Genomic DNA, 20,858 nt, shown 5'->3' with positions numbered 1-20,858 from the left:
TGCATGTGACGCCGTTTCCATGTCTGTGTGTGTTGACCGGGTGGGGGCGGGGGACCCAGGTGCCTGGGCACGCAGCGTGTGTTCTGAGTGTGTGTGTGAGCACATATGCTGCACCCGGCCAGGGAGGGGTCTGGAGTGAAGTGGTGGTTTACTTAGTTAGCACCCCACATCCAGGTGAGTGTGAGTGAGCGTGGGCGCTCCTGTCTTGCCCTTGTGGTTGTGCATCCCGGAATGGCCACAGTGTCTGTCACGGGGCATGTTATGTGTCCACGTGTCTAAAGCGGAGAGTGTGTCACTGCGTGGGGGCCTCAAGGTCATGTGCAACAGTGAGCCACTGTCTCCACAGCATGATTCCTGGGATGGAGTCTAGGTTCCACCACTTACTTAGTATGACTTAAAACAAATCACCTAACCCTTCTCTGCCTCACTTCCCCCATCAGAGAAATGGGGATATTAATAAGACATATTTCATAAGGTTGTTGTGAGGATCCAATAAATTAATATAAGTGAGATGCTGGGACGGTGCCCAGCACATGCAAAGAGCAATGTGTGAGCTGTCGTTAGTTAGGGATCTGTCTGCAGACGTCTGCCTGTCTGAATGTAAGTGAGCCCGTCTGTGTGTCTGTCCACAGGCACAGCCTCAGTTCTAGCTTTGTGTTTGTAGGGCTTGGTCTCCTCTCTGGACTCTGAGAGCAAATGTGCCGGCTGGGATGGGGGCCGAGGGAAGGACTGGCATGCGGGGGCTCCCTCCATGGCCTGGCCAGCTGGACTTTTCACAGCCCAGTGCCTCAGTCCCTCAGAATGGCCAAGCGGCTAGACAGGCAGGCAAAGGAGGTGCCCCTCGCTGGGCTGCCACGGGCCTCTGCTGGAGCCATCACTAGCCCTGGCCCCAGGGCTGGGGTTTATGCTCCGATGCTCCTAGGATTGGGAGATCTCAGAGGGCAGGGCCATGTCTGAGCCACCTCTGAGTCCCCATGTATCAGCATTCAATCTGAGACACTGTGAACTGGCTGAGTGCCAGGCCCTGGTCTACACTCAAACATAGCCCGACCTGCTGATTCTTCACAGCAGCTTTCTGGGATAGGTCCTCCCATTGTCCCCACTTTACAGATGTGGAAACTGAGGCACAGAGAGATGAATTGCTTATTTAAATCACACAGCTAGTAAGTAAAATACCAGGATTTGACCCTAGTTGTCAGGCTCCAGAAGCTGCAATTAGGTGCCAGGCCCTGCATCAGGCACTCTGAGTTAAATAGATGAGTTACATTTACCGATTAAATTTCTGTGAAATGAATGAATCAGTGAATGAGAGAGACGGAGAACAAGGTTTGGAGTGGGCTGAGGAGGCTGAGAAAAAGGTGGCAAGTGATTCTGGCAGAAGAGGGGACCAGCTTGGTGCCCTGCTGGGAAGCCCTGGGAATGGGAGGGGAAGGAGGATGGGGCCAGATGGTGGGGGTCTGTGGGGCCAAGCAGAGGGGCTGGACTCAGCCGGCTTCACTCTTCAGAGACCTGGCCACACTGAGGTGCCATGGGGACAGGCCACCTGGATCCTTCTTTGTGGATAGATTGGTAAGCTGAGTCCAGGCCTCCAGGAGCTCATGGCTGAAGGTGGACTGAGGGAGCCGGGTAGAACAAAAGCTCTGCAGCCAGTCTGGGGCTGGAACCCCAATGCCCTTGCTTTCTGGCCAGGGGCCCCGGGGGCAAGGCACCTCCTGTTATCAAACCTCAAGCTTCTCATCTAAATCAATGTGCTGAAGAGATCCAAGTTATTAGCCCAGTGTTTAATATATAGTATTCAATAAATGATCCTCTATTGGCAAACAAGGACTTTAAAAGATCTGGAAAAAAAACAATGGAAAGATCCAGTGGAAAAGGTGGACAACATGCACAAACAGATGGGGAGTTTAGGAAGACAAAGGGAAAAGATGGTGGGCAAAAAGCTGACTAAAAATTCCAGAACTATGCTGAAAAAAAAAAATACAGTATCAGAGAGGAAGTGTTCTTTTGATGAAGTTATCAGTAGACTGGACCTAAGAGAGGAAAGTGAACTTGGTGATGGGTCATGAGAAATTCTCCAAACTGGAAAGTGAAAAGGAGAGTAAAAATTCATGGTGCAGGCTTCCTAGATTTTTTAAGATGGTTGAAGCCCAGTGCCAGCTACGTGCTGGCCAGTAGGGTCAGTCCCTCACTCACCCAGCAAATATGTATTGCACTGTTAAGATGTACCAGACAGGGGACGCCTGGGTGGCTCACCAGTTGAGCATCTGCCTTCAGCACAGGGTATGATCCCGGAGTCCTGGGATGGAGTCCCTCATCAGGCTCCCTGCATGGGGCCTGCTTCTCCCTATGCCTGTGTCTCTACTTCTCTCTGTATGTCTCTCATGAATAAATAAATAAAATCTTAAAAAAAATACTTAAGATGAGATTGACCTTCTTAAAAAAAAAATAAGAAAAAGATGTGCCTGACAGTGTTCTTGGTACTAGGATCACAATGTGAGCAAAAGAATAGAGGTTCCTGCCCTCATGGAGCACACGTCTGAGAGGTGAGTCAGACTAATAATAAATAAGTAAAACATATAGCATGTATAGGTGTTCTATCCTATGCAGAAAAAATTCAGAAGGGCGTCAGGGAGAGAAGGGGAGATGCACTTTTAGAAGGGTATTTGGGAAAGGCCTCAATAAGGTGATTTGAGCAAAGACTGGAAGTAATGGAAGGAACCTTGTGATTATCTGGAAGAGCATTCGGGGCAGAAGAGCAGCTGGTGCAAAGGTCCTGGAGCATGAGTGCTCACAGCATTAGTGGGACATCTGGAAGGCCAGGGTAGCCAGAACTGAGTGATCAAGAATGGAAAATAAGGTCAGAGAGGTAAATGGGGAGATGAGAGCCACCAGGCCGGAGGCAGATGATCATGTAAGGATTTTGACTTCAACTGTGAAGGAAATGGGAGACTTTGGAAGATTTTAGCCAGAGGACTCACATGACAAAACTTCTGTTTCAATGGGATCCGTCTGATTATTATGTGGAGAACAGACAGGAGGGGACCAGGTGAAACAGGGAGGCCAGTGGGAAGTGTCCCAGAGACTTCTAGGTACAATTATGGCACCTGGAGTGGAGGTAATGGCAGTGGAGGCCATGGCAGGTTTGGGATTTGGGGTGCACTTTGAAGATGGGGCTGATGTTGGGAGAATCGTAATTGCTACCATTGCTGTTATTAGGGCTAATCAACACCTAGGAAGCTTTGTGAGGGACCCCCACCCAGAGAAGCTGCCCACCTGGCCCCTCCTGTTGGGGGAATCTCATTGATCCTGCTAGGTGGCGAGCTACCAGTGACCTTCCATCTCTGGAAGATGGGGCAGGCTCCTGGCTCCCAGGCAGCCCAGGACAGGTGGCAGGCCCAGGTCTGCTCTGTCAGCCCCTCCGCTGTGAGGTTGAATCATTTGTTTACTCCCAATCAGCAAAGGTCAACAGCAGATTCGACTGGAGAAGCTGGTCCCTGCAGCACCAGGTGGCCCCATCTCACCCGCTGAGTCCTTGTGGGGAGAGGAAGCACCCTCTCCTAGACAACCCACCTCCTGCAAGATTCCCCACCCCTCCCTCTCCTGCACTGCACTGCACTGCCCAAGCTCTGCTCAGGGCCCCTGCCCTCCACCTGGCTGGCTCCCAAGGGCTCCTTGCTGGGGCCTCTGCATCCATCCCATCCTTTTCCGTCCACCCCACTCAGAACAGCAGAGGGGCCTTTCTGAAAAATACAACAGCGTGGAGTCCTCTTCCTACCTTTAGATATCGGGCAAACTTCCATTCATCCATCACGTCCAACATCAATGCTCTCCTCTCCAGAAGGGCCTTCCTTAACCACCTGCTGGCTGGCTGCTGCTTCTGGCTCCCACAGCCCCAGTGTGCCCTCCTCTTCATTGATTCACACTGCATTACAAGGATGAATAGGGCACACATGCCCCTCCCCACTGGCCATGGCAGACCTCACTAAGCAATCAGGACACGCTTTGCTACTGAGCCCAGATCCAGCCTTGGGATCATGGCATCCTAGGACTAATTGTAACTAGAAAGATGTGAACAGGGACGCCTGGCTGGCTCAGTTGGTGAAGTGTCTGCCTTTGGCCCAAGTCCTGATTGAGCCTCATGTTGTCAGGCTCCCTGTTCAGCAGGAGTCTGCTTCTTCCTTTCCCTCTCCCTCTACCCCTTCCCCTTCTTGGGTTCTCTCTCTCTCTCAAAGAAATAAATAAAATATTAAAAAAAGAAAGAAAAAGAGAGAGAGAGAAAGAAGAAGAAAGAAAGAAAGAAAGAGAGAGAGAGAGAGAGAAAGAAAGAAAGAAAGAAAGAAAGAAAGAAAGAAAGAAAGAAAGAGGTGAATAAATAGGTTAAAACCTATTTTTTTTTCATCTCCAATTGCCTGTTCATAGTTATACACCACACACACACACATACACACACACACACACACACACACAACCACCTATAGACCATGGCTTCCTAGAGGGCAGGGTTAAGTGTCTTATTCATCTCACTCTCTCCAGGATGCCACAGGAGGGCTGGCACTGCGTAAGTGCTCACCAAGGCTCATCCTCCACTCAACCCCTACCTGTGGCCTAGAGATAGCTGGCAAGTGCCTCACTGACAATCTGATTCTATCCCCTTTCACAGGCCAGACAACAATGGTCTTTGTCCCCCTCCCCTGAAGCTACCTGGAAGGGCAGAGAGCACCCCTAGGACAGGAGCCGGGTCATCTCTACCTCCCTTGCCCAGCAGAGGCTCTCATTCTCAGAATGTCCTTTGCACCCAATTCCAATGGGCATTTGTGTCTACCCTGCTCAACTTTGGGCCTCCCTTAGGAGGAAACTCACAGACGGTTTGAGGAGAAATTTGGGGAACTGAAACCTTCACCCTCTCTCAACTCTTCCCCCCACACTGTCTACATTGACTGTTGTGTCTCATCGCAAGTTAAAAGCCAAGGTTGTTGGGGTCAAGGGTAGGCTTGACAGCATTTCTCAGTAATGTCCCATGTCCACCGATAAAAGGATTCTGGGGACATAGGTCTTGGAAATTCTGTGTAAGATCGTCCCCCTTGTGAAGCTTCGCGTTACATATTAGCACATAAAAGAATCTCACTCAGGCGAAAAAAAGTTTGTCAAACTTTGCCTGATCTGGTTCTTCAGACTTATTTAACCACACACTTTTTTTCCAAGTTCCTGTTTGCATGTCTATTGGTTAGCAGGCTGTGTGTTACATCAAAAACCTCAATCGAGCTAGTCTATACAACAAAAAGAGTGTGCTAGCTTTTGTGACTGAAAAGTCTCGAAGCCATGAGGGCCTCAGGTACAGTTACATCAAGGGCTCAGCCCCGTTGCTGGGGAATCCCCTCGCGTCTGACTTCCCTCATGGCAACAAATGGCTGCAGGAGTTCTGGCCACCCCATTTGAGCACACACTTCACAGAGCAAGAGAAGCCTTCTCTATGGACTGCAAGTCCTGGCCCTATTTAGATTCAGTGCTCATCCCTGAGCCAATCACCGGGCAAGAGGAACGCCTGGAAAGCCCACCAAGGATGAAGTCGTCGTGTTTTCTACAAAGCCTATGGCGATGTCCCCTCATCCCACCTACCCCCACCCCATTTCTTCCTGCTAAGATCCTGAGGATGGTTAGGGCCCTTCCAGAGCCCTGCATGTAAATCTTGATTTGTCCAAAAGCCATGTAATCCTCTTCACTCACAGTTGGTTCAGGAATGGCTGTAAGACTTGTTTCGCTAATGAGATGCAAACAAATACCTGCTGGGTGGGGCTTCTAGCAAAACTTTCGCCTTTCTGATATAAAGAACAGACCAGGCTGGTATGCCCTTTTGCCCTGTTACCATTCCTTCTTCATCAAACCCAGAATGAGGATCTGATGCCTTAGAGGTGCAGCAGCCCTCTTGGGACCATGAGGCAGCAATTGAAAGCTAACACCACCATGCTAGAGATGGCAGGACAGAAGGACAGGTCCCAAGGCCTAGACAGCATCGCCAGGCAGCTGCGTAGGCCCTGGACTGCTATCTTCAGTACGAAATTAGAAATTCGTATTTGTTTAAGCCAAAGGCATTTCTAACTGACACAAGGCCGAGCTGTTTTTTGCAAACTTGGACTTGTGTGGGCAAGAGACACAGCCTGGAAGGCATGGTTCATGTTTCATTGAATCCCAAAGACTTCTTAAACACAGACTGCCCCCTGGATGTTTGTGAGAAAGCAGATTATCCAAGCCTTTATCCACTCCAGCAGGGGGTCGAGTGCTCCCTGTTCGAGCAGGGTACCAGGAGCCACATGCCAAATGGCAGGCTGCAGAAGGCAGCCACTGCCTCTTTTGCCCCCATCTCAGGGTGTCCCAGGGCTGTTGTAGGACTGATTTCAGAGGCCTTTAGCAACGCCAACACAAAAGCACATCCTTCATTCCAGATATCGTTGGGGTTCAGAAAAATCTATCCAGAGCCCTAAACATACTCCCCTTTCCGTCCCAGTCATTCTGGGGTCTCTCCTGAGAAAATACTCCAAAATAAGAAGAGAAAAAGCCAAGAACACAAACATTATCATCACAGCCAGATATACCATAGCCAAAAAACAGAACAAATCTAAATGCCTTAACACAAGGGAAAGATTAAGAAACTGTTTGATGGAATATTACACGGATGTGAAAATGATGCTTACAAAGTTGATAATAGCAAAAGGAAATACACATAATGTTTGTTACTAAGAAAGCCAGTCACACCATCTTATATATATGGTATAATCTCAGTTACACAAAGATTGCAGCAGTGAGGAAAGAAATAGACTGAGATGTTAACAGCAGTTGTGCCTGGTTGGGGTTACTCTGACTACTTTGGGGCAGGGGGCGGATTTTTCCTGCTGTTCTCTATTTTCCCATTTTGCCTATATGTTCTACTTTTGTAAGCAGAAAGAACAAAATTGACTCTTCTTTTAAAAGCTTCCAGGACCCTCCACTGCATGAGATCATTGCTGTCATCTCCCCTCCAGTAAAGCAGATAATCAAGGGCTTCCGAGAGCCGGTGACCCTTTCTGCACTGGGCCAAAATAAAAACAAGCTTCCAAACCTGGCATATTTGATTAATAGCTTGAAATTCTTTCAACAGGCAAAGGGAGTGGTGGGGAAAGGGGAAGATCAACACCCTATTTTTAAATGCTGACGTAAGCTTACAGGAACTAAAGACAAGAGGAGGTACGCACCATTCCAGGCCTTATGCAAATCTATGCAAATAAGATGCGGTCCCTGGCTAAGTGAGAATTCTGGGCCTGAGCTTCCACCTGGATTCCTGGGTCTCACTGAGCTGGGCGGGTGGAGGTGGGGACAGGGGAGGGGGAATAGTAGTGATGACCCCCATTCCCTGAGCACCTACTAAAGGTCCAGCTTTCAAGTCAGTTTCCCAACCTAGAGCTCCTCTGCCCCTGGGCACAACCTGAGGTGTGAGATGATTGTCCCCAGTTTGCAGTTAAGTCAAATGGGGCTCAGAGAGGGAAGTGATTTGTGCAAGGTCACTGAGGGCCCAGCCAAGTTGGAAGCTGGTGGTGCCTATGACCAGGCCAGACAGTGCTGGGACACAAGGATGTGGCACCTCTGGTCCTCCAGCAAAGGGGAGGGGAGGGAGGGGAGAAGGGAAGGGAAGGGAGGAAAAGACAGGAGGGGGAGGGGAAAGAGGAGGAGGGGAAGGGAAGGAGGGGATGGGAGGGAGGGGATGGGAGAGGAGAGGAGAGAGACAATGCCATCAGACATCCAGATGAGATACATGCACAAACCTTACCTTGCCTTTGCATACGCTGTGCCCTCTGACTGAAATGCCCCACTGACCTCTACTGGCTTATTCTAACTCCCCAGTTGGCTCTGCTCCAAACTCCCCTTACCAGAGGGGCCTCAGTTGACTCCTCTACATAAAAGAGCATCACTTGCCCATAACTCCAACCCCAATATCTATGCCCTGCCCTACCCTGCTTGATTTCTCTTCATAGCACTTACCACCTGTCTTCTGTATGTATTTGCTAATGACAAAACAGTGGGCTCTGTGATAGTAGGGAGTTCAGCTTTGGGGTTCACCTGTGTTTCCAACACTTGGTGCATACCTGGTGTTTAAGACCCAAGTGTCAAATGAATTAGTGAGTAAATAAACGAATCCCAATCCCCTCAGGACCTAGCTATATGAGCTTGGACAATGACCCAACGACAATAATAATAGCATAATTATTAATGGCACGTTATTATTACTATAACTAACATTTCTGAGCACATATTTTTACATTCTTCATTTAACCCTCAAGTGGACCATCTGAGGCAGGAGGTAGACCTATTTCCATTAGACAGCTGCAGAGGCTGAGGCCCCAAAGAGTCAGCTGCATTGCCCAGAATCATTGCATCACCAGAAGAACCTGAATTCTAGAGCTTACTTCCCTACCCACCACGTGATGATGTGCTAGGTGGATGCCACCCAATGAGAGGGCAGTGCTATATTTGCATTATTCATAGCTGTATACCCTGTGTCTGGCACTAACTTGCTCTGGATGAGAATTAGTTAAATAAATCAGCGGTTCTCAAAGTCCAGTCCCTGGATCAGCAGCAGCATTGGGAACTTGTTAGACATGTTGAATCTCTGTCAGCTGCAGACCGATTGAGTCACAACAGTGTGTGCCTAGAGTGTCAGAACCCAGGGATCAGTGAACAGAAGCCCCTGACTGTTGCTCCGTCCCTAAAGATGGGCTAGTCATTCAGTAGGGTCTTAGTGAGGGCAGAGTGAGAATCTCCTCCAGTACCCGACCTGGCAGGGGCTCCAGCTTTCCTGGTTCTTCCCCACAAGCTCCTGGAGGAAAAGTGTTTGGCTCACATTTGAGGCCTTTGATTTTGGCCTCATCTGAAGGGGAAGATGCCAGCTTGTCAGAGGGAGAGGAGAGCTGGGAGTGATGGCGCTGGAGCCGGAGGATCTATTATTAATTACCATGTAACATTGATTAAGAGCCCACAGGGCACCGCTGCTACAGGAGCTTGGGACAGCCTGCATTCCTGCCTGGAGGGGAAAATGATTAGCCACATTATGAAAGGAAATATTCATCCTGTAGCAGCCCTGAGCAAACACCTCCAGGAGTGGGGGGATTTCCTTCTCCCAGGGATCTCTCCTCCTCGAACCCCGGCAGCTGACTCGGTGGCCCGGGGCAGGTTTGCTGGGGTGGAGGGCTGGACCAGCTGACCTCTGGCCTGCCTGCAGTCAAGGGATGGATTGACAAACCTGAGAGCACATGCTCCTCTGCCCAGTTCTAGGTCCGAGATGCTCAGCTCAACATCTTGAGAAAGCAGTTCAAGGTGGCTGGATCTTCCTGATTACTTGAAAGACAGAAGCAAACTGGATTTGGATCGCAAATCTCCTCATTTTAAAATATAGTTAAAATAAATCCCAGGTTTCTAGCTAGTCAGCTGTTATTGTCACATTTAATCTTTTCAACAAACTCTCTTCTAGATGAGGAGACAGGCTCAGAGTGGTCACCAGCAAGTTAGTGGAAAAGCTGGGATTCAAGCCTACATGTACTTCCTGAGTCCCAGGTGTCTTGCCCCTTGTGTCCCCAAGCCACCTAAACATATTCCAGAAAGTCTACGGTTGCTGCCCAGTCTGGCTACACCCCTCCCAACTGTGCCTCACACCCAGGTGGAGCATAGAAATCCCTAGACAGACAACACATCTAAGTGTTTGGATTTGGACACCTGGTCAACTCACCTATGCTGTGCTTCTAGAGGTAACTCCCTGCTGTTTCTAGAACCAAGTGCCCATGAGCCAGCCTCCCCATCCCACTGGGTCTGCTTCTGATTTCTGACTTCACATTTCCAAGAGAGTCAAATGGGACTGACCAACTGCCTCTCACTTTGGGACCCTGAGAGCACCATGGGACTGTTTCCTTCTGCCACTGACTAGCCTCAGGCTTTACAGAAGACCCTACCCTTCTCTGGGACTCTGTATCCTTGTGTGCCAAAGAGGACTGTTTAGACCCAAGAATCAAGTTCCTGACCTCATTAGGTCTATGATCAAGTCACTGACCAAGGTGATTGCTAAATTCCAGAGTAAGAAGACAGATGCTGTAGATGGTGGTAGCAAGGAGGATGATGCCAAGATACCAGCTAACAGTGTTTCCATGCAACCTACAAGCCGGGCACCTAATGTGGACTCTCCGGTTTAAGCCTCATGGCAGCCTTACAGACAAGGCTGTATTGTAAGTGTCATTTTCCAGAGACGAGATTCAAGGCCAGCAAGGGAAATTACCTAGAGCACAGTCTCTGAGGCATCACTCCGATGTCCACCCCACACCCTGTCCCTTGGCCCCTGAACATGAGGCACGTTGGCTCCTTCTAAATTTCTCCATCTGCAGTCCAGGCCACAGCAGATCCCTGGGGGCTGAGTGAATTGCTCTTGTTTCCCAGGAAACCATTCTGAGCCCTGCGGACTTATTAAGGAGTCCACAAACTTGGGCTAGAGTTTTTAAATTGGTCCAGGTGACTACCAATCCCCAGGGAGGTAGTAAGCTCCCCGTGCTTGCAGGTGTGCAAGCTAAGGCAGGACAATGAATTCAGGGGAATGCTGTAGCAGAGTTTCCAACACCAGATGGGGAGACAGAGTATGAGCTAAAGCAGCAGCTTTCTTGGGGAGAAAATAGAAGTGAGGAGTCAGACTGCCTAGGTTCAAAGCCTACCTCCTTTGCCCTCTGACCTTGGGCAGGTTACTAAGCTTCTTTTAGCTCTGTGTCCTTGCATTTAGAACAGAACTAGTAATAGGCCCTCTCATTGCATGGCTGTAAGATTACACAAATTAATATGTGGGAAGAGTATTTAGCAGAGTATCTGGCACATGACAAGTTTATAGCATATAAGTTTAAAGCATTGGCTATTACTTTCAAACTTTTGATTTTAACTTTGGAGTCCGATCTTCCTAGCCAAACTTTCGTGGATGACGATATAAGAAATAGATCAAAGAAAAGCTGCTTGCCCGAGGAAGTGGGGGAGCCCTGTCGAATCTGCCCCCTTCCTGTGACAATCTCAGTACCACATCAAGGGTCTGCGTGGCTGATGTGCCAACCACAGCCTATGCCACTGCAGATCCCCCACCTCACAGGCTCAGAAATGCTCCCTGCCATCAAAATCTGGTCTATTCAGGGTTCTCAAAACGATGATGTTCAGCAGCCACATTTTACAGATGGAGAAACTGAGGTCCAGAGAGAAATGGGAGCTTGCTCAGGGCACCAGCCAGTTAGGGACAAGTTCCCTTGACAAGGCAGAGGGGCTTCTCAGCCCCATTTCCAGGGGAAAAAAAAACAAACACCAGGTCACAGAGGGGCCCTGAGAGCCTCTTCATCACTCCTTCCACAAAGCAGGGCCTCCCATGGCAGGAAATTGGCTTCTGAGAACAGTTGTGGCCTGCTGGAAAGTTAGCAAGAGGAAGTGATATTTAGAGAAGGAAAGAAGGGTGGCAAGAAGAGAGAAGGTTGAGGTGGGAGGGGGGGCGGGGAGGCAGCACAGGCCTCTCAGAGACAGAGAAAGGCCCTGCCTGGCACCACTTGCCAAGCCTGGGAGGGAGGAACCTACATTTGGCAAACCTAGGGCAGCACTCAGACTCCCCCACCACCCCCACCAGGACCCTGCTGCCCTCCGCGCTGGGACTGGCTCTCGGGGAAGGCATGGTCACAGGCTGCCCAAGATGTCCTGTCTGATAGGATTCGGTCTGAATCCCACCAGGAGAGGCCTGCAGAGACCATCGGGTTCCAGACCCTCACTTTACGGAGGGGACACCAGCCGAGAGAGGGGCAGTGGGGTTATCCAAGCGTATCATAAGAACAACAACAATTTATGAACTACATGTGTTTGAATGCCAGCTATAGGGCAGGCACAACTCGAAGTCCTCGTAAAACAACCCCACGGGGAAGGATCATGCTCCCCATTCCACAGATGAGGCACATCTAGGTTACAGAACGTGCCTGGCATGCAGCTGGTACTTGGTCGGGTGGGGATCACACACCCCATGACTTGACAGCTACTTTGTCAGTGGGAAAAGGATCTTCTTTCTGGAAGTTCAAGCATTAGCAAACACGGGTAAAGGGGACATTAGCGTTTGGGGAACCACTGTAGAGCTATAGAAACCATGTGTGGGCAGCTGCCTTCCACACAGCTAATATTCCTCTCACACTAGCTTCAGAAAAGCCAAACAACTGATTTTTCCAGATTCCCTTGTGGCCATGAGTAGCAGGCGACACTGATATGATCAATGAGATTAAGGGAGATGCCTCAGAGACTGTATTTCTCCACAACAAGAAAGCCTTTTCTTTTGTACTTACTCCTTTCCCTTCTCCCTCCGTGGAACAAAGATGCAATGCATGAGACCTGGCAGTCATCTTGGAACTTTGAGGCACCAGGAATGAGGACAAAGGGCTACATGCTGAAGATGGCAAAGACACTGGCGAATAGAGCCCCGGTCTCTGCGGCATCAGCAAGAGCTGGTTCCGGGGGACCTACCCTGGACTTCTTGCCGTGTAGTACAGCGAGCACCAACCAGGTTCTGCCTCGATAGCAGGGTTCCTGTTATTTGCTGCTGAATGTATTACTAACTTTGCTGATGGTGGGAATGAGATGGCCCCGCAGGCCTGCGTGACTCCAAGCCCATGCTCTATGGAATCCCACCGCCTCCCAGGGGTCACTCCTTTCCCCTTCCTGTCTCTCCCCAAATGCAACAGCATTAGGCCTCTGCCTGGAACAGAGCTCAGAAAAGACTCCTGAGCAATTAATTGCCCCTCAGGCCACACTGTCACCAGCCACCAGACCACCTGGTGTGAACGTGCAGGAGAATTGTAAGGAATGGAGTCTTGCCCTGAACCCACTGACGTGAAAATTCCAGGGTACCAAGTATCCAGAAACTTGGACCTCCAGGCACCACATTTGACTTGGCCCACAATTATCTGATATCTCTACCCTTCGTTTGACTACTAAACAAATATTAATTGAGGGCATGCCAAGGTTCAGGTGCTCACAGGTGGACAAAGCTAGCCAGGTCTCGCGGAGAGGCAGACAAGAAGCAAGCCAGCAGATGTGTTCCTCTTGATACCACCCCTCACCTTTGTAAAGCTCTTTACAGTTAACATTATCTAACTCCACCCCTCAGTGACCCTGCACAGTAGGGATTGATTTTACAGAAGAAACAAAGAACTAAGTAGAGGGACGCCTGGGTGGCTCAGTAGCTGAGCGTCTGCCTTCAGCTCAGGGCATGATCCTCGAGTCCTGGGATCGGGTCCTGCATTGGGCTCCCCTTGGGGAGCCTGCTTCTCCCTCTGCCTGTGTCTCTCATGCATGCATGCATGAATGAATGAATGAATGAATGAATGAATAAATAAATAAATAAATAAATCTTAAAAGAAAAAAAAAAAAAAAACTAAGTAGAGACTTCCCCAAGATCACCCAGCCACCCATGTCCCAGAGGCAACAAGTTTTGAACCTTGGTCAGTCTGGTTGCAATGGCCCCCTCAAGGTATGTCTTCTGTCACCAGAACAATCAAAGCAGGTCCCTCTGCCATCAGCATTTGTTGCTCTGGGCGCCACAGAACAACCATCAGAAATAAAAGGCCTCCACCCAAAAGCAGAGTTGGGCTGGGACACAGCATTGCCAGCTACACAACAACCCCCTCGTCAAGCTGTTGGCGCCTGATGGTTCTTTAATTATTCATCCCCGCTGAACACAGGCCCAGGGCTTCAGCCATGGTTTTTTGGAGCTCACCCGTGCGGGAGCCTGGGTAATGAGTCCAGACCTGTCAAGAAGTTTGGAATCTGTCTGCCCACAAAATGTTCCCTGGTCCTCCCACACCAGCCCCATCAGGCATAGCAGAGTACGACAACGAGCCAGGATGCTTCAAAGACACCACGGCCTGGGCAGAGTTTGCAGTTTTGAGGGCTCAAACCTCTTGGCCTGATTTCCATCCCATCCAGCTCAAGGTCTTTCAGACTTCGAGCTAAGCAGAGGAAGTTGTGAGGGTAGGTGATGGGTAGGGGCGGGAGGTGGTCATTTCTCCAGGGGAACTGCGGGGAGGCAGTGGTTCAGTGGTTTGAAGAAGCCACCAGATAAGATCTCATTTCTCAACATGGACAGAGTGAAACAGACCTGGCTTATATCTTGGTTTTGTTATTGGCTAGCTGTGTGTCCTTGGACAAGTCATTTACCCTTTCTGTTCAGGTCCCTTGAGTATGAAATGGAGATTGATTCATCCCATGAATGTGTATTGGGTTCCTACCGTGCTCCAGGCACTTGGGATACAGCAGTGAAAATAACAAACCAAGCCTTGCTCTCACAGTGGGGCTTTTGTAAAGGTTGGAGTACAGCATCGTGGCCCATATTAGTAAGGACTTCACTCCTGGTTGTTATGACTTTTGTTATTATAAGAGAATTGAGGCTTTATATATACAATTCTTTTCCATCACCCACCTTGTGTGATCATTGTTACCACAGCAGAGAAGATTCCCCCGTTTGCTGTACACACATGTGCCAGATCTTTTGAGGGAATTTATATCTTCCTCCAAAGTTGCCTTTGACAGTCATAATTCCTACCCTGCAAGCTTTTTGTCTCATTCATTTTCCCTCTGTCCCAAAGTCTCCTAACTTGTCCTAGTCTCATCTGGAGTTTAGCAGGGACCTCCCAGTGACTGTTTCCTTCAACTCATGCCCTTGTTCACCCAGCCATTCATTCATTCGCTGGACAAAATCCATGAAGTCCTACAGAGTGCCGGTCCTTTTGTGAATGAGATACGTACAAGTCCTGCCTTGTGGAGTTTCCATCTCAAAGGGAAGACGGAGGACAGGCAAGAGTGTACTGTGCCCTCAGGTGTGGATGCTAGGAGAAGGTAGGGAGAAAGGACCATTCCAAACTGGCTGTTGAGGGAACATCTCGCTGCGGAGGTGACATCTGAGCCCCACCGGGTAGCCTGTCCTCGGCTCCCAGCTGGCCACCACACGTGATCAGGCAAAAACACAAAAACAGGCACAGATAAAGCCTGGTGACTCCCTGGACTCACTCAGACTCCTAGAATAAGGGCTTGAGAGGTTATCTCAGAAGCCAACTCCAGCTCTGATGAGTTGGGAGAACAAGGAAGAGAGAGGGAAGGGGGTTTCCCAAGGTCACAGAGCCAGCGAGGGCACACCTCCTAACTCCAGCTGGTGCTGTCTTCACAGAACCACTCATTGCCTTTCTAGATGTCACATTAAGGGGTCAGGAAGATCCCAGAAGACAGAGGGTCACATGGGTTCAGGGACAATCTGGAGACAGAGAAACACAAAGCATCCCCCCTCTTCCAGCCGTGCTTGTCCTCATGCTCAGAGAACCACAGGAACCCACAGTGAGCAGCCCCCATCCTGGCTCAGCATCTGGGAACCATGGTTACAGTTGCCTTTTGACGGGTAGGGGATCCAGAACGCCTTCGAGCAAGCCCCTGGTTCCTAGAGGTTGTGTCAGAAGCCGGAGCAAGGTTCCAGGGGACAAGCTGGAGGTCACCAGTCGCCCTGGGATACCACCCCTTTCACCTTCCCCTTCCGAGCTGATCATCCGGGCACCTTGCACCACCGCGAAATCCTTTTTAGAGCCCTGAATTAAAAATAAATTTGCAAGCACATAACCAGATGTTACATGGGGAAAAGATAAATAACTCAGCCTGTCAAGGAACTGCCTCATCTCAGTCAACCCTCTCTCTTTCACAAGGTTTTAATTTTTAATTTCACAGCGGTAACTATAGCAACCTGCAAAAATAATATATTCCAAAGCAAAACAACTTTCTTGGCTCTGGCTTGGCATCTCCATGTTCCCTCCTTCCCTCCTCTCTACCAACTTCACGCAGGTCTGTGCCCAGAGTGGATGAATGTTCTCAGCCTTGAACTCCCTTATTCATCAAGCAATTCATTCATTCGTATGCAAGTGCCTCTTGTCACCCAAATCCACACCACTCCTGAGTTTGGGTAAGGGAATGTTAGACATTGGGTTCAGAATCTTGAGGGAGGCCATGTTTCCTAATATATTTGGTTCCTAAGTTTTGAGTAGACAGGAGAGTCTACTAAGAGTCTGGCTAGCAAGGAACACCTGTATTCACTGCAAACCTAATTTGTCCCAGGGTCAGTGCCGGGCACTGGGTGAAAGAGCCAAAGAAGACTAAGCCCACATTCCAGAAGTCCAAAGTCCTGTGGGGGAGACAGACATATAAAGAGATCATTGCAGGGGCGCCTGGGTGGCTCAGGCAGGTCGAGTGTCTGCCCCTTGATATCAGCTCAGGGTCATGAATTCAAGCCCCACACTGGGCTTCCAGCACTGAGCTCACTTAAAAATAATAATAAAACATTAAAAAAAAACAATAGATCATTGCAATAAGAGAAGACAAGTCTTGGATAAAAGGGGCGGATCATGTACACAAATAGGGCACAAAAGAAGGAAGAGGTTTCAATATCTAGGGTGGTCTGGGAAGGCTTCAGAGAGGAGGTGACTTCTGAGATGGGTCTTGCTGATGAGCAGAAGTTTTCTGAGTACCAAACATAGGAAAGGGCATGCCAGGCAGGTGGAATGGAAGTGCAAAGGCAGAGACATGGGAGACCGGTTGGTGGGGCCCACACACAGGACGTAGGCTCTGCCTCAGTGGAATGCTAGAGAGGTCAGGGGGTGGGTATAAGCACATAGAGCCTATATCACTATGCTGAGGACTTCTGCTTGGAGGCAAGGGCAAACCAGCAAAGTATGGGGGGTGGACAAAACATATTTTAAGAGATGATCTGGGGTCAAGTGTGGAGAATGGATCAGAGGGGATGGAGGGGAGACAGACTGTGGGCTATGCAGCAGGGAGTGGTCTAAAGGGTTTGGTGGCTGCAGGGCAGAAAGGAGTCTCAATTTGGGCTCCCTAAGAAGCAGACCCCAAGCCAAGGGCTCAAATGTATGTGAGAGGCCATCCCCAGAAGCATTGATTGCAGGTGGGGAAGTGAAAAGAAAAGAGAGGAAGCCATTAGGTGTTTAATGAGAAGCCACTGGAGCTGAGCTCTGCTGGGCTGCTCTAGAGTCAGCGTCTAGGGTTGTGGCCCCTGATGGCAAAGTACCCAGAGGACTTAAATGCCAGTGTCTATACTAATTGGCTGAGGCTGTTCCCGGGAAGCAGCAGGTCCCTGGCACGGCTGACCTGCAGGCTTAGGAGCAGAGCAGCTCCGGTGGCCAGAGGAAGTCCCCACACAGACTCCTGTGCTGGCAGCTGGACTCAGGACCAGAACACCCCAAAAGGGGAAAAAAGGACCAAAGAGATAGGGACAAGGCATCAGTCTCATCTCATGCCCGAGTGAAGTTCTACAAGACAATAAGTGGGCATAAGGACCCCCGACATCTGCGGGGATGGGCAGACGCCCTAGCTGAGGCAGCCGCTACAGGGCAACATGCCCCAAGTAGGGATGGACCCGAAGCCCTCTGGATCCAGGCGGGTTAGGGCTGGCTGGATGGACACTGATCAGATACAGGGCAGGAGCCCCCAGAGCAGCCCTCGGGGCCCACACGGGAGGGGCCAGACCTTCCTTCCGAATGGAGGGACTCTGGTCTCAGGGATGCAGAGCTATCCCCTAGTCCATCCCATGTGGAATGTGGCAAGAAAATGCGTCATTTGAGAATATGCACATGCAGGGAAGTATTCACATAGAGAGGTAGCATGGATGTGTGACCTTGGGCGAGTGACTTCACCTTTCCCGGCCTCAGTTCCCCCTCTGTAATGAGATGCGGTTTATAGAAGTGCCTACTGCACAGGCTCGTTGTGAGGATGTCATTAGGTGCTGCTTCGTGATGCTTGGAAGTCACCTAGTAAAGATGACCTGTTATTGTTATTTGGGGCAATATTTTTGAGCACAGCACACATGTCAGGCCCCCAGGGATACAGCAGTCATCACACACACACACACACACACACACACACACACACTGTTCCTGCCCCTGCCCTCGTGCTGCATACAGCCTCGTGGACATGCTGAAGTGCTTTATATAGAACGTTAAAGAAAGCAAGATAGGAAATTATGCATAAAGCTTGATTCTAATTTTGTTTAAACACACACTCTCACAAAGGCCCGAGGGATATACACCAACATGTAACGATACTTAACACTAGATGGAAGAATTGAAGGTGGCTTGCATTTTTACAATTCTTTTCTGTTTTTTTCTTTTAAAAATTTCACCGTGGATTGTATTATTTAAATACCCATTTTCCAAAAAGAAAAGAAAACAAACATGTTTCTTTCTCTGGCTTCCCTACCCTTTGTACACTTTATCTGCTTTCTCGGGGCGCAGGAGCTCCCCCAACTAGGGGCGGCTCACTGGTGCTTGCCGGGGTCCCAGAACCTGGCCTCTGCATCCCCAGCGGGGTGCACGGTGCGCCAGGGCTGGAGGGGAGTCATCGGATCTCCGGTCCTGGACTGACTGCCTGACTGTGAGTTGGAAGGAAGAGTTGAGCTCCCTGTCAGTCTGCCTGTGAAGATGGCCTCTGCCCCAGGGGTCTAAGGACACGGTCTGTGTGTGTCCCTCGACCTGTGACCAGAGAGACAGAGCAGAACAGTGCTGTGGATCCATGCGAGCAGTCCCACGGGCCTGCATGTCCAAGCCTCGTTCTCTAGATGGCTTTCTATATGCTGACATTTGTACTTCATCTCTAGGCTCCTCGGCCCCTCTGTTTCTGAACTTGAGTGGGAGAGAAAGGAAAGTTGCATAGACATCATCGAACCACAAGGGCTGTACCTGGATCCTAGAAACTGGCTATTCATAAAGATATTAGCCACTGTTTTTTCTCAGGTTCCCTATCTAGTTTGACACCTAGGATTGTGTGACATGCTCAATCAGTGCTCATGGGAAGGTCTCATAGGCCCCCGTGGTGGACTTGATGATATCCGTCTGAATCTGTTGTTGGAAAAATGATCCTTTGGCCACATCATGTGGACTTCTTGGAGCTTCCTTTAACAGCATTCAGACAAGGGTGGTCATGGGCGTCATGGAGGATCAAAGTGATTTTTCTGTTATTGATGTAGGGACATATACATGGATATATGATATGTAGGAGAAAGGAGCCCTTTCTCTGGCCAGATTGCTGATCTTGGGGTACACGAGTCTTAGTCTGCTTGTTAGTGGCCCTCTTCCCTATTACATGTGGAGAGTGGGCTTATAGGATAAAGCAAAAAGATGACTGTCAGGACACCTGGGTGGCTCAGCAGTTAAGAGTCTGCCTTCGGCTTAGGGCCTGATCCCAGGATCCAGGATCGAGTCCCATATTGGGCTCCTTGCAGGAAGCCTGCTTCTCCCTCTGCCTGTGTCTCTGCCTCTCTCTCTCTCTCTCTCTCTCTGTCTTATGAATAAATAAATAAAATCTTAAAAAAGAAAAGAAAAGATGACTGTCGAATCCCTCTGTCCAGCTATTCCTGAAACTGCCTTCCTACCTTAGAACCAGTACATTCCCTTTCTTTCTTAAGTAAGTACAAGTTGGCTTCTTATCTATTGAAACTGACGGAATTCTGACCAACATAGTGGAACAGACATCTACTGGGCAGAAGCTGGTGGCCACCCGAATCCATGCCCCCCTTTCTATACACCCTGAGAAGATCAGGCAAGTTCCTGGGTCGTGACCCTGTACTTCCATCACTGCTAGGTCACTACCTGGGTCCCCAAACAGACCAGGTGAGATGGCCATGAGCCCCTTCCAAGCATGCCCATGAAATCTCCTACATGGCCCTAGTCCTACCTTTTCTTCTCCTCCACTGGGGGAGGCAAAAGATCCAGAAAGGAGCTCCAACACCTAAAAGTATGTCAGAGCCACTGGGTAGTAGGAGAGGTGTCCCAATGACTGTGATGAGTTGACCCACACAGGGTTTTAGCATGAGTGAGAAACACACTATTGAATTGACCACTGAGAGTTTGGGCTTGTTTGTTACAGCAACCATCCCGCCCTGATCACTAAATAGGATGGTACTTTGGAGGTCATACCTGAGAGCTATGACCCTGCGGAGTATCAGAGCTTTCATTCCACCAAAGATATTTATTAATTTTTTATTGATTTATTGATTCTGTGCTTGCACAGCCCCTCTGCATTTCTCTTTATTCTACTCTGGCCTCAATGGCCTCCTTCCCCATCTATCTGTCTTACCTGCCTGGACCCTAAGTTCCCCAAAAGCCAGGTTCTTAGTCTGTCTTCTTCTTCTATGCTGTATCCCAGGGTCTAGTTAAGTGCCAGGCATACAGTAAGTACTCAATAAATATTGATTAGCTGCTTTGCAAAATGACTACATACACAGAATTGTTTGAGGCTTCAGTGGGGTTCTGACTGTGAGGCCACATGGCACACAGCAATTCCTCAGGAAATACAGAGTAAAAGGAGCTAACAACGATACCTGTGGGCTGGGGAAGGTGCCCAGAGGGAGGGCAGATGTTAGCCAGGGCTGTCCTATGCCATCCCCTCCAGAGTCCGTTTTCTGGTTCCTGGTTGGTCCCAGAGTCCACGCAGGAGGCAGAACTGGAACAAAGCAGGCAGTGGGGGAAACCAACGCTTCTCTCAAGGAACCCCATTCCCGGGGCACCAATGGGATGGGGGGGTTGGGACTGCAGTCGGGGTGAGGAGACACATCAGGAAACATCACTCCGAAGGCTTTTGCTACATGAGCAGCCTTGGAGCAGACTTCTCACCTTTGTCTCCCTATGGAGGTGGATGTGGGATGCCTGATATGCTTCTGGGGAAAAGCTTTCCCTTAGCAGTTTATGATCTCGTCTCGAAATGTTAACTCCTTGCACTGAGTCTACTTGCCCAAGACAGGTTCCAGG

At 49.6% G+C, this 20,858-nt stretch overlaps 2 long non-coding RNA genes across 6 annotated transcripts in view; one reads left to right on the top strand and one right to left on the bottom strand.

Annotated features, from left to right (window-relative positions):
* Positions 1-20,858, bottom strand: part of LOC112673704 (uncharacterized) — a 92,874-nt gene that overhangs the window by 47,090 nt on the left and 24,926 nt on the right. Inside the window, exon 1 of one of the 5 annotated variants that reach the window (XR_004809229.2) lies at positions 3,776-3,998. The exons of 3 other annotated variants lie outside the window; for them this stretch is intronic. This is a non-coding gene — a long non-coding RNA (uncharacterized LOC112673704). Of the gene's footprint in view, positions 1-3,775; positions 3,999-20,858 lie in introns of those variants that run through there. One more of the 5 variants, XR_007405429.1, reaches the window with a different exon arrangement.
* The window catches only part of LOC125753478 (uncharacterized), a 77,040-nt gene that overhangs the window by 41,424 nt on the left and 14,758 nt on the right, over positions 1-20,858 (top strand). The gene's annotated exons all lie outside the window — the stretch shown is intronic.

Source organism: Canis lupus, chromosome 24 (genome assembly GCF_003254725.2).
Source record: "Canis lupus dingo isolate Sandy chromosome 24, ASM325472v2, whole genome shotgun sequence".
In the NCBI taxonomy this organism is placed as follows: domain Eukaryota; kingdom Metazoa; phylum Chordata; class Mammalia; order Carnivora; family Canidae; genus Canis; species Canis lupus.
The sequence above is the reverse complement of the archived record's forward strand: the minus strand, read 5'-3'. Positions and strand labels throughout refer to the sequence as shown.